The sequence below is a fragment of the Rhamphochromis longiceps genome, linkage group LG22 (genome assembly GCF_057381845.1).
Source record: "Rhamphochromis longiceps isolate RC_006_pf linkage group LG22, R_longiceps_female_GT1.1, whole genome shotgun sequence".
Lineage (NCBI taxonomy): Eukaryota > Metazoa > Chordata > Actinopteri > Cichliformes > Cichlidae > Rhamphochromis > Rhamphochromis longiceps.
Window position 1 is genome coordinate 24,337,213 of NC_140577.1, and position 14,599 is coordinate 24,351,811.

The 14,599-nt window shown below is 42.1% G+C and overlaps 1 long non-coding RNA gene across 1 annotated transcript; it reads right to left on the reverse strand.

Moving 5' to 3' along the window:
• Positions 1-11,074: 11,074 nt before the first annotated feature.
• On the reverse strand, positions 11,075-12,177 carry LOC146644113 (uncharacterized). Its single transcript, XR_014909451.1, has 3 exons — positions 12,038-12,177; positions 11,850-11,959; positions 11,075-11,519 (listed from the first exon to the last, which is right to left on the reverse strand). It is a non-coding gene; the product is annotated as an uncharacterized LOC146644113 (long non-coding RNA).
• Positions 12,178-14,599: the final 2,422 nt, after the last annotated feature.

Consider the following 14,599-nt stretch of genomic DNA (forward strand, 5'->3'; position numbering starts at 1 on the left):
CATGTACCAACCAAAACCAAAGCAAAGTTCACAGGCGGCACCAGTAACATCACAACAGAAGTTAGTAGCTAGCAGACATCATTACGTGACAAAAATACCTGTGAACAGTTCTAGCAGCCTTGCGGGACATCACCAAACAGGAACTCCAAGTAAACACATTATGACATGACGGTAAGGGGCACACTGAAACAATAACCGAGGCCATGAATTTGACTCTTTCATGGGCCGCTCTGTTCAAACAAGGCAACGGGCACTTAAATCTGTTGGCTATGTCTAGGCACTGAAGTTACAATATTGCATTTCTGAGACTTCAAATGCACTGCAGCTTAAGAAAACACCAGCAAATAGGAAAACACTGCAAAAGCACATAAAACACAATGCTGAAAAAGAACGAAATGAAAATAAAAATAGAATACACGCAGCAAAATAGGAAAGAAAAAAAACACGTAAAAAAATGGAACTGTTTTTGGGGACACAATAATATGACCGAACACCTGCAGAATTGACAATCTAACAATAAACAGCTGATAGCAAATGTGTATTTATAGTTATTAAAACACATATTAACTTGCATATTTTTCTTCCTCACAACACTGATGGACCCTTTGCTTCCTGTAAGCATGTTTCAGTGCACTATTTCACATGTTTTGGTTACTTACGTTGTGTTTTATCCAACTTCTATTGTGTTTTGTGTGCTTTTGCAGCATTTTTCTATTTGCTGGCAATTTCTTAAGTTGCAATCCATTTTGACCTCTTGGGGCCACCGTACCCAAATCTCCATTTTGACTAAAGTTCACGAATGTTAGGCAACATTTATGGAATTACATGTGTGTCAGAAGGGCAGCGCAAGATAAAACATAATCACAAGCAAATCATTTCACATACTACTACTACCATACTACTGCTGTAGCTAACATGCTAAGTTAGTATTCAACATAATATTAGCTAATGTTACTTAGGGGTATTGTGGAGGTAAGCATCAACGACACAGAGCTCTCAGTTCACACTCCTTCTTTATTCATCTCCAACATCAACTGCGCATATTGCGCCACAAAACACAGGAACACACTTCCTATACACTGGGTGTGAGTGGAGCCCTCTAGTGGTCCACCACACATGCGTTGATTTTGGGTCGCTCCTGGGGGAAAAAAGAGAATCCATCAGCCTGGTGGCAGGTGGGCGGCTGCGGCGAGGGGCCTGGGCTGGGACCACCTGATCCTCTTGCATAACATGTGCAGGCTTAAGGCTTAAGTCTGTCAACAGAGACAACCTCCTGCCGACCGCCAAAGTCCAAAATGAAATGTTTGTTGCCTGGTTTAAGAACCCTGTATGGCCCGTCATATGGTGGACGCAGCGGAGTCCTATGGGCATCGTGCCTGACGAAAACGAAACGAGCAGAGTCCAACAAACTCGGAACAAAAGTGTCAGGCAGACAGTGGTGCACAGGACCAGGAACAGGAAGTGAGTTACTTGGGAGGCGAAAAGGCAACAAAGAGGTATCGAAACATGGGGGAGGGCTCTCAGGTAAGAATTCCCCGGGGACCCGGAGAGGCTGGCCGAGGACCAGTTCAGCCGGGGAAACCCCAAGGTCTTCTTTAACCGCGCTACGCAATCCCAGCAAAACCCACGGAAGACGGTCGACCCAGTCGCCACTTGTTAAGGAAGCCCGGAGCACGGCCTTAAGTGACCGGTGAAACCGTTCGCACATCCCGTTAGCTTGCGGGTGGTATGCTGTGGTGCAGTGGACCTTGGCCCCCAGGCCGTCAGCCATAGCAGACCAAAGCTCAGAAACAAACTGGGGGCCCCTGTCCGAGGTAATGTCAGCAGGGGGACCGCAACGTGAAACCCACGTTGACAAAAATGCCCTGGCCACCATCACCGCTGTTGTGGACGCCAGGGGTACCGCCTCCGGCCACCTGGTCGTGCGGTCCACCACAGTCAAAAGGTGCGTGAAACCCTTTGACTGCGGCAAGGGACCAACCAGGTCCACATGAACGTGATCGAAACGCCTACCCGGGACACGGAAAGGTTCGAGGGGTGCCTGTGTGTGCCGGTGGATTTTCGAGCGTTGGCATGGGATACAAACCGCCACCCATTCTTTCACCGTCTTGCGAAGGCCCGGCCAAACAAACCTGGCGCTGACCAGCTTGACCGAGACCCGGACACCGGGATGAGAGAGGGCATGCACCGAGTCAAAAACACAACGACGCCACGAAAGGGGAACCACCGGGCGGGGGCGGCCGGTGGAAATGTCCCAAAGAAGGCGCGGACCGCCGTGCCACACCGAGGTGTCCTCCAGCACGAGGCCCGTTTTTGTAGACTGAAGGGCAAGGACGTCCGGGTCAGCACGTTGCTCGGCGGCCATGGCAGCGTAGTCGACGCCGACATACACCGGAGAAACCAACACACGTGAGAGACAGTCAGCATGTGGACTTACCAGCCACATGCTGAATGTCTGTGGTAAACTCTGAAATGGCTGCCAACTGGCGCTGCTGGCGTGCGCTCCATGGGTCAGAGACCTTGGACATCGCAAACGTCAAAGGTTTGTGGTCAACGTACGCAGTAAAGTTGCGACCCTCGAGGAAAAAACGAAAATGTCGTGTCGCAAGGTGCAGGGCCAGCAACTCCCTGTCGAAAACACTGTACTTGCATTCAGCATCCCGGAGCGTACGACTGAAAAAGGCGAGCGGTTGCCAGAGACCTGAAACCTGCTGTTCCAACGCCCCACCCACTGCCACGTCGGACGCGTCGGTGGTCAATGCGATCTCCGCTGATGGAAGCGGGTGGGCCAGCAGGGCGGCATCAGCCAGCGCAGACTTGGCTGCGGAAAACGCATGGACGCATTCTGGCAGCCAGTCAACCGGATCTTTGGCTGTTTTACCTTTTAAGGCAGCATAGAGTGGCTGTAGCAGGTGGGCAGCTCTGGGGAGAAAGCGGTTGTAAAAATTTATCATCCCCAAGAACTCCTGCAACGCTTTAACCGACGTGGGATGCGGAAAAGCCGAAACGGCCTGGACTCTGTCGGGCAACAGAACCACACCTTCAGCGGAAATGCGGTGCCCGAGGAAATCCAGAACAGGCAACCCAAACTGGCACTTGGAAGGGTTGATGATCAGGCCGTGCGCTGCCAAACGCTGGAAAACCTGGCGCAGATGGGACTCGTGCTGGCTCGCTGAGCAGCTGGCCACCAATATATCGTCCAGATAAGCAAAAACGAACGACAGCCCACGCAAAACGGAGTCCATCAGCCGCTGAAAGGTCTGGGCGGCACCTTTCAGGCCAAACGGCATGCGCAAAAACTCGAACAAGCCGAAGGGGGTAATGACAGCGGTTTTAGGAACGTCTTCGGCGTGCACGGGAACTTGGTGATACCCCCGCACCAAGTATATTTTAGAAAAAAATCGACGTTCCGGCGAGATTGGCAGAAAAATCCTGAATGTGGGGGATGGGGTAACGGTCATTCTCCGTGGCATTATTTAAACGGCGGAAATCTCCGCATGGCCGCCACCGACTGTCCGATTTGGGCACCATGTGAAGCGGAGAGGCCCATGCACTGTTCGAACGCTGCACAATGCCAAGGCGCTCCATGGCTGCAAACTCTTCCTGAGCGACGGACAGTTTCGCGGGGTCGAGGCGGCGCGCGCGCGCGAACACCGGGGGCCTGACCATGGGAATATAATGCTCAACCCCATGCTTCGTTACCGTGCTAGAGAAATTAGGGACAGACAGCGACGGAAACTCTAAAAGCAAACGCTGAAAAGCATCCCCGGAGGTCACTACATTAGCCGAATCAGTAATCAGTATTTTATTAGAATTAGAATGATTTTTATTAGAATGAAAATGGCAAATGCCAAAGTATCTTTCCTGATAAGGCTTAGTTATCCAAACACATCATCAAATTTAATGTGTACCACCTGTGATCATGGGCAAAGTAATGTCTTTGAGAACATTATTTTTGAAATAGCTCTTTTTCTTAAAGGATCTGTTTATTTTGACATACTGGTATTTTTCACCAAGCTTTTCTTTATATGAGAAAGAAATATAGGAATCAGGAAGCATCATAGTCAGTGAGGCCACCTGCCTCCACGCCCGGAAAAATTTATGACTAGTCAAACCTGAGCAATGGGGGGGCACTTAAAGGTAAAGTGTGAGCACAGGCTAACAGCTGCACACATATTTATCCAGCAGCAGCAATTTACGAGGAAGAAGGCCTGTCGCCAGATGTGACTTGATGGGTTGTGGTTTCAGGTGGGGAAGGGGCAGGGGGAGGATAAATGGTAGCAGAAATAGCAGCGGTCAGACTACGGCTGTATATGAACGCGAATAAGAAGTGGATTATGCATGAAGTGTTAAGAAAGAACTGCCCTTTTTTTTTCCACAGTCTTTATCTTTTTGTCTTTCTCTGACTTGCCAAGGCTTACACACAGTACTGAAATGCACATGGGCCGTTTCACTGAAGGGTCAGACTGAGAGGAAGACAAAAGAAGGGAGGGGATGGTGGTGGGGTGGGCAAGCAGTAAAAAATCGTGATAATGAATCCATGCAACAGAATGATAAATGATCGCAATGAAATCAGAACTGGTTTTAATGACAGCATAATGAAGACGGGTGAAATTGAGGGTGCGAGGAAAGAACATGAAAGTCAAAGCAGAGAAGAAAGTGCCAAATGTAATGAAAGTGGCAGAAGGGAAAATCTATACAAGACAGAGCAAGGGAGAGATGGAATGTTAGTCCTCTCTGCTGCAATAAGCCTCCAGCAGCGAGGGTAAGAGGCAGAGAGGCCGGGATTCCTGACAGAGCCTTATCTCATCTTCAGCCTGGAATAAAACCCATTTTCCAGCCCTGAGACAATAAAGCACAAGGTTACCAAACCTCACACCCATGACACCCCTATTTAGAGAGAGGCCTCGGCCCAACATAAAAATGCATAACGCCACCACGGCACTGAGAGATAGTGGATGGCACAAGGGGCCAGTTTCGTTTTGTCTGTGTATGCATATGTGCTTTACGATTATACAACCAATGGTTGTTAAACTTTAATGGGTAGTGCACCTGAACTATTGGAGCATAGATGCTTCCTGCAACCTTTTCTTTTTGATTGGGGTTAATATAATTGCAATTTTAATAACCTTGAAGAATAGGATTGAAATAGTGTGAACTCTAGGGTTGTATGAGTGTTCCTGCATGCATTTAAACAATGGAATGGATTGACACAACTGCCTCGCGCATGTTTGTCTGTTTTCTTTGGGATTCCTCTCCCCTACACTTTCATATGGATGCGACAAGTTGCCCCGCATCATCTCTAAGTGGATTGAGTTGTGTGATAGGCATATCAGGCAAAAATGCCAGACAAATTGTATCATGCGATTCTCGTCTGTCGTAATGGAGGACAAGTGTTTACTGTCTGTCCACCTACCATCTATCCATCTGTCCATCCATCCACCCATCTGAGAGCACTGCCTGTCTCCCTAAGCGTCACCTGAGGAGAAATAGAAACAAAGATGATAAGAAGATGGAGAGAGAGCAAGGACAAGCATGAGAAGGATGAGGGGAAAAGACAAGAAGCCTTGGTGGATTGCTTGGAGCTAGGAAATGCCCACGTCTTCAAGTTTCTTGTCTCATTTGCTCACAAAAGGAAGGCAGAAAAGTGAAATGTCTGCTGTGACAAGAGAAATACACTCTGGCAAAGGGAGATGCAAACACAGGGTGGCTTAGGCTAACATTTGCCCAAAGCTAACGCCTGCTTGACTTAACTATTTTTAATATCTCTTTGTCTTTGTTTGCACAGACACACACGCGCATGCATAAAAAAGGCTTTACCCCAACACTTATGAATAATATAAAAACAAACCACCATGTAGAACAAAATAAGCATGTTTTATATGCTAATTAGGCAAATTAATCCAATGCACGTTTGGCATCACGGGGCAGTTGGGGTAGTTCACAAAGCATTAACAGCAATGTCAAGCTAATTGCAAGCGTGTAGCAAATTTATGCTCATTTGGCTCAGATATGACCACAGCTACCTCCCCTGCATGGCCTTACCTTTTTCATCAGAGGGAGACATGCAAAACTGGCCCAGGACCAGCCACTATCCATTTGAGGGAAAGTCTTCTCTGCCTTGCTCATTTAAATGAAATAGCTGTACCGTGCCAGGCGTTGGCATTCACCAACTCTTTTAATTGCCTGAAACACTATAAAGCAGGAAAAAAGAGCTATTTGTCTGGAAAGTACACTTATCTAATCTCTCTTGAACTATTTCGCTTAGAAATACAGCTCTGGGGAAGTCAAGACAATTAGCACCTTTTAGAACATATTAGGATAGATCTTGGGCAAATTTCCAAAGGCATTTGGGGATGATGTGATCATTTGAGGATTTTAGGTTGGAACTTGGCACTACTGTTAAATTTAGTGAAATCTTTCACTACTATCCTTTCATTCAAGGTCCTTAAATTTTGTTCCAGTCTGAATATCATTACATAGATATTGTAAAGGCCATGTAGTGGCTATTAAAGCTAAATTCATTCAAAGTAATGGACAAACCAATATGCACACATACTGGACTTATACAGTTAGCCAATAGCAATATACTTTTACGGTAATACTGACTGTTAGGTGGCCAGGCAATGTTTTGCCTGGCCATGTTTCTGTTACTAGCATTTTGCATATGTATATTTAAAATATATATAACCACTATAATGTGGTTAAGTACAGAAGTTATCCAGATGCAATGTTTAGCTCTTACAATATCACAAACAATATCACATACTTGCTATGCAAGATTTGTAAGGTTGGGTCATATGGTTAAGCATGCAAGGTGGGTAGCATTCCATTACTTTGGAGTAATTTCTACAAAATGGGACGAAAACCATATGAAACCACACAGAAAAATTATTGCGAAAGTGTTTCGGAATTTGCTAAATTTTAGATGAGGTAATATTGCAAATTTAGTGAAAATTTTCTTATCGCATCCCATCTTTACTTTTTGCCCCTATCCCAACTTTTTGAGATGTGTTGCTGCCATCAAATTCAAAATGAGATATTTTGCATTCATGATCAGGAGGTGACTCCTCCAGTCTGCATGTCAATGTATCCTTGGGCAAGATATTGATCGTCGAGTGTGACAGTAAAGTGCTATATGAATAGTATGTGTGATCGGGTGAGTGATCTGCTTTTAGTAAAAAGCGCTTGTGTTCAATTAGAGTAGTAAAGTCATATAAGAACCAGTCCTGGTGCAACAATTTCAAGCCAAATTCTGTCTTAAAAGAACATGTCTGCAATTAAAAAAAATAGTTGCTTAAACGGCCTGTCACCGAAAAACACAGCACATTATGAAACTGTGGAGTATAAATGAGGTCCTAAACTATTTAGCAGCTGAAAAACATTTTACTTTTAAAACAAAATCAAGCTTGTGGACACTGAGCAGCTTCAGTGTTTGAGATTTTTATCTTTATTCATATTATATTTCATTTGTAAGTTGTAAATCAGTATAGTCATTTTGCCCTGACTTTTTTGGAAATGGGGACACAGAGCTGTCGACACTTTTGTTCATTTGATGTGAATACAAATTAAATGTTTTTGTTTATAATTGCATAAAAGCCATCAACAAAATCTTATAATCCACCTTTCTTTCACAGTCGACAAGAAAACAGCGTCACAGGCCAATCTCCACAATATTACAACTTCCATTAAGATTGTCTGCTATTATTGCAGAAGGCATTTTCTTGTAATTGCCGACAAAACAGCACTTGAATGCATGATAGACTTCCGTTCCCATCATCTGTATTCTGAAGTAGGAGATTACAAAGCGTACTTGAAGGCAACACCACCACAAGGCAATTTGCAGTGTGAAAAATAGCTATACTCAGCTAGCATTATTTGACAATGATGAAATGTGAGCTCTACATTTTCCTTCAGGTGCTTGAGACAGAAAACTGTAAAAGTGTGATGGAGGCTTAACTCCTTGGCCAGCATTAGGGAGTAAGCTCAGCGACTTGGTGTTTTTCTTTGGTAGTGCACATGAGTAAGTGTGTGTGTTTGTGTGTGTATGTGTGTGTGTGCACAGAAGCCCTTTATCAGATGCTGGCAGAGTGCACCACAGGAGGATCGATAGAGCTTTGGCCTGAAACAGGGAGACAGTACCTGGATCTCGGCCGGCCTCCACCTTTCCTCTCATTGATCTTCATTACCGCAACAGACTGGAGCTCGAGCAAGAAGGAGATGGACGCAGTGCCCAGTACACACAGCAGCATATACCATATACACTCTCAGAAATGTATGCATACACTCGTGCCTATACAGACATTAACCTTACAGGGGCAGTAACTTTCCCATAACTTTCCCATGCAAGTTAAAACTAAATAACATAATAAATGAAAGTAAACTAGGCAACATCCAACATCAAAACTCCAAATATTGTATATCTATATTTTAAGTGTTTAGATTGTGTTATGTAATCATGTTTTTTATCAATTGTGGCTAAAAATAGACAAATAATAAAATAAACAGATCTTCAGCTGATTTTTCAAACTTTATGGTTTGCATAGAAATATAAATAAACCACAAAAAGGGAGAAATAGCAACAGACTAAGAAGAAGACTAGGGCAAACTCTGTCTGAAGTGTGATAGTAAGTTCCCCTTGAGTTATGTTTGCTGAAAATAGTTAATCAAGGTCAACTTTGAAAGCTGGGTGATTCTGAAGGCTTGTTCTTCAGAATGGGGTGCTTCTATTGTCTACTTTAGATCAAGTCACTTTTATTTTTATAGCCCATTATCAGCTACAGAGGGCTTCACAAACACAGGGACACACACTCTTTATTTTCATCACTATTTACATTGTAGATTCTCACTGAAGGCATCAAAACTATGAATGAACACATATGGAATTATCCAGTAAACAAAAAAGGGTGAAATAACTCAAAACATGTTATATATTTTAGATTATTCAAAATAGCCATTCTTTGCTTTGATTACTGCTTTGCTCACTCTTGGCATTCTCTCAATGACCTTCATGAGGTCTTCACCTGAAATGGTTTTCCAACAGTCTTGAAGGAGTTCCCAGAGATGCTGAGCAGTTATTGGCTCTTTTGCCTTCACTCTGAGGTCCATTTCATCCCAAACCATCTCCACTGGGTTTAGCTCAGGTGACTGTGGAGGCCAGGCCATCTGGCGCAGCACCCCATCACTCTCCTTCTTGGTCAAATAGCCCCAACACAGCCTGGAGGTGTGTTTGGGGTCATTGTCCCGTTAAAAAATAAATGATGGTTCAACTGAATGCAAACTAGATGGAATGACTTGTCGCTGCAGGATGCTGTGGTAGCCATGCTGGTTCAGTGTGCCTTCAGTTTTGAATAAATCCCCAACAGCGTCCCAGCAAAGCACCTCTGCACCATCACACCTCCTGCACCATGCTTCACGGTGGGAACCATGCATGTAGAGACCACAATCAGAATCAGAATACTTTATTAATCCCAAAGGAAATTATAGGTTACAGCAGGCAGCTGTGGCGCATGCGCACTTACAAAGGAACCTTCTGACCAAACTTTACACAAACATCACATTGAGAAGACATGTCAGTGTCATGATCCGGCTGTGTGGTAGGCAGGAGTTGGACCCAAACGCAAACTCACGGGGACAGAACTTGAACTCAAAAGCACAGCTTTATTGCTGGAAAACAGGTCACAAACAATACAAAACTAAACTGTGAAAAGCTAATTATAATGTATACCAGGAGACACGGGGAGAATCACACACAGCATGAGTGAGATCGCGACACTGACACAGAGAAACACAGGGCTTTAAATACACTGGGAAATAACAAGGGGAATGAGACATAGAAGGGGAGCACAGCTGGGAGAAATCGGACATAACGAGACCCAAGGGAAGCGAAACTCAATACATTCACGTAGGACACAGACCTTCAAAGTAAAACATGTAACATAGACTTGACTAGGGGAGACAGAGCAACTAAGAAACACAGAGAACAATAACAGGGAGACACAGAGGGCGGCTAACTAAATACTCAGAAAACTAAAGAGAATACAAGAAAGCCAAACTAAGACACTAGACTAAAAAATAAACTGGGGCAACAAAGAGAACTAAGATCGTAATACAAAAACTCAGAGATACAAGAAACTCAAAACACTGGGTCACCGACCCAGGACCGTGACAGTCAGAGAGGTAGGCTGATAGGAAAAAACAACAAAAATACATAATATGAGGTGAGAGGAGGAGAAAAAACTCCACTCACACTGCAAAAACCCACCTCCTTAATACTAGAAAAATACACTTATTTTTGGTGAAGATTTGCTTAAAACAAGTGAAATTATCTGCCCATGGGGTAAGTGTTTTTTTCTTAATAAGATTTCTTGAAAGAAGAACAATATCTAGATTTAAATAAAGCTAAAAATAAGTATTTTACACTCATTCCAGGGAACAAATCAGAACATTGAAACTTAAAATAAGCTTTAACCACTTATTGTAGGCCACAAATAAGATAATAAAGCTAAAAATAAGTCTTTTACACTTATTACAGGCAACAAATTAGAACAATTGAAACTTAAAATAAGCTTTAACCACTGATTGTAGGCCACAAATAAAGATAATAAAGCTAAAAATAAGTCTTTTACACTTATTCCAGGCAACCAATCATGGCTTGAAACCTAAAATAAGCTTTAACCACTTGTTCTAAGTAAAATGTTGAAGAAATTAAATCTGAAAATAGGCATAAAACACTTATTCTAACAAACAAATCAAGGCAAATAATCTAAAAACTAGTACATTAAATCATTTTTAAGAAATTTCTTCTTTTTAAATTTAGCTAAACACTACTTTAAGATTATATTGCTGATTAAGGACAAAACAAAACTGAAACAGAGTAAAAGTGTCCATCTTTATTTGTCCACTTTAACAATAACCTGCAGATAATAAAGATACAATTGAACAGTACAGGTCCAACATTATGAGTTTGTTTAAGTGGTTTCAACATTTCAACAGCCTTAGAGGTTTCGCCATTGCCCCATTAAAATTGACGAGTGACATAGGAAGACCACAAAGATTCAAATTTCTTCCGAATGACACCAAATACCACAAAACTTGTCTGGGTGAGTAAATGAACATTTTCCATTTTAGAAATAAGACCCAGATTGAAAAAACAAACAAAAACAAAACAGAAGTGCCCTCTCCTAATCTTATCTGAAATTTACACACTACTTTCCAATAAATGCATGCCATTCTGCCAGGGCTTTTCTGTAAGATGATGTAGTGTCATGCTCATGAATGGCATCCTGGAGAACTTCTGTCTGAATGACAGACAGCAGGGTTGCCACGCATTTGGGGTAAGTCAGATGGAGTGCATAAAAGTATGCCATCACATATATCATAGCCTCACCAATTTTTTCTTTGTCAAATGTTGTAACTGGTAAATTACCAACAGCAATGACACACTTGCAGCCATCGAACATCACTACTGGACATGACAAGCTTCGTTTCTGGAGGACAGCATCTGGATCTTCTGTAGGCTGCAAGACACAAAAGACATGACAGTCAACATCTTATGTTAATTGTATGTTTTTTTGCTGGGAATTGGTCATAACGTTGGAGATGTCATTATCTTGTTCTTTGTTGGTTACACACATTTTATAGTAGTTTTGACTTATGGTTTATCAAGCGACTCCTTATGTGACCACACTCGTGTAAATTAAATACGTTATAAATTAATGAAAACAATAAATTATAGATTTAAGTCTTTCGGCTGAAACTGAAAAAGCATTTTTGAGTCATGTTTGACCGAAATATTTTGTTTGCCAAATTTTCTGTAGATCTTTATAAGCAAATTTTATAAAACTTACCTTCAGGACATGTAGAAATGCTTCAGAAGCATTCCCCATCTTTTTTGGTGGATGGGCAGGTGTGGGAAAGAGGGTTGGAAGAGCCTTCATCAGTGCAAGGTGGGCTTCAGCTGGACAAAGCAGAAACAAACCTTCATAAACATAAATTTTAAAGGATGAGAACTTTGTATTCAAATGGTAAAACTTACTTTTGTCCATGGTCATTGGTGGATTCATTGCCTTCTTTGACACACCGTAGAACTCTACCCTGGAGCAGAATTCTTCCCATCTCAGTTTTACTTGACTGATGAACTTGTTGTTGTGGGGATCCAAAATTCTGCGAAGCTCACCCAACGCCTACAATAGGTTTAAAAAAATAAGTAGACAAATACTCTGGGCACACTCAACAGTTTAAAATAGGCTTAACAGTGTAAAATGTGTTCACTTTTAGGCATAAAAGACAAATGAAGTAGAATTACATAAAAAAAATAAATGAGGTAATCATTTGTTCACTTTTTCTGTTGTAACCTTTCATGCTCCTCCATCTTGCTCGGTGCAATGTGTTTGTGCCACGTGAGTCATGCATGTGGCATGTCATGCAAAACAATGCCAATTATTGGCTGATTTCTTCTTCTACTGCTCCACTGGTAAATTACAACATTCAGTGGCTCATTAATTTGAGCTAAAGAAATAGAGTTGCATTTTGCTTCTGTTATATTTTCTATTTACGCTTTCATGTCTCTGATGTGTTTTTTTTTCCCCCATCAGAGGAGTGTCAACAACATTGTCCTTGGTGTCCAACAGTATCAAACAGCTCTTCTGACGTCCTTGAGGGGAAAAATAAAGACCATCCTTGAAAGGCAACCTGACAGCAATGGACCTTTACAACAAGAAGTTCTTTCAACACTGGACAACTTTCAGGATCCCTTTCCCATATGTGCAGCTTCAAACCTACAGGACCGTGTAACACAGATGCATTTCAACCCTGTCACACCTGAGGAGATCATCATTTCCAATTATGCCTGTAGAGTTAAAAAGGGAGAATCGAGAGTTCTTGCAATCAAAAACAAGTCTTTCTACTACATTCCTTTGATTGAAAGTTTGAAACAGCTATTATCCAATTCAAGACTATTTGACATGCTCAGTACTGGACCTCAGAGTTGCCCCAACGCCAGTTTTTTGTATGACATTAATGATGGAATTATTTTCAAAACCCACCCACTGTTTTCAAAGAAGAACTCTGCTTTACAACTGATACTCTATTCTGATGAGATAGAAATGTGTAACCCCCTAGGGTCACGTGCGAGTGTAAATAAACTACTAATGTTTTATTACACCTTAGGCAACATAGACCCTAAGTTTAGATCAAAGTTGGCTTCCATCAGACTTCTCGCAATCGCAAAGTCTAGGGACATAGATGAGTGGGGGGTAGATATAATACTGCGGAGAATCAATGAGGACTTGAAGTTACTGTACGATGGTGTTATGATTAACACTGTCAATGGGGAATTTTATTTAAACGGAGCAGTTGTTGCTGTGTGTGGAGACACTCTTGCCCAGCATGAGCTTGCAGGATTTAAGGAAGGAGTTGGTTTTGCGTATAGCAAATGTCGTCATTGTGAGTGTACTTTTGATGAAATGCAAGAAAATTTCAATGAACATAGTTTCACCAGACGGACATTGGACGGACACATTAGGCAGTGCATTGAAATAGAAAGGGCAACTACCGAATTTTTGAAATCCTCGCTCAAAACGACTTTTGGCATAAATAGACAAAGCAAATTAGTTGATTTCCCAGGTTTTAATCTCATAGAGCAGATGCCACAGGATATTATGCATGTAATTCTTGAAGGAGTGGCACCAATGGAAATTAAGTGTGTGTTGAAATACCTTGTTTTATCTGGAAATTTGGATTTGGACTTGTTTAATTCTGCCATGCAGAACTTTCCTTTTTCATCAGTGGACATACGTGACAAGCCTTCACCAATTAGTATTGCTACTTTAGCTTCAAGTGACAACAGACTCAAACAATCCTCTGGACAAATGCTTATATTGATCAAGATTTTGCCATTCTTATTGTACAGTGTTGTAGAGAAAAATCCCTTTATCCAGTTTATTTTGGATTTAATTGAAATTGTTAAAATACTTTTTGCCCCAGTTGTGTCTTTACAAACTGTGTCCAAACTAAAAAAAATGATAGAAGATCATCTTAAACAATTCAGGCAACTATTCCCAGAAAAAAATGTAATACCAAAGCAACATTACATGCTGCATCTTCCCTCTCAAATTATTGCCCTGGGACCTGTAATACGTCATATGTGCATGAGATTCGAGTCTAAACACAGTTTTTTTAAACAATGGTCATCCAAATTAAACTTTAAGAATGTGTGCAAGTCTCTTGTAAACCACAATCAGCTGCTGGAGTGTTGCCAAAGTGAAGCAGGAACTGAGCATCCGATATTTGTAAATGAGAAAGAACTAGGTCCTGTATCAGAGGTTGCTAATATGGACCATTTGCAATCAAAGGTTGTAGAGTTTTTGGGGATTGAAGATGCTATACATCATGCCGTTAGAGTAAAGTGGCTTATTTTACATGGAAACAAATACATCTGTGACAGGTCTCTTATACTCATTTCAGCAAATGGTTTAAACCAGTGGTTCTTAACCTTGTTGGAGGTACCGAACCCCACCAGTTTCATATGCGCATTCACCGAACCCCTCTTTAGTGAAATTTTTTTTTTTTTTTCAAATTCAAGACATAGATATGTTTT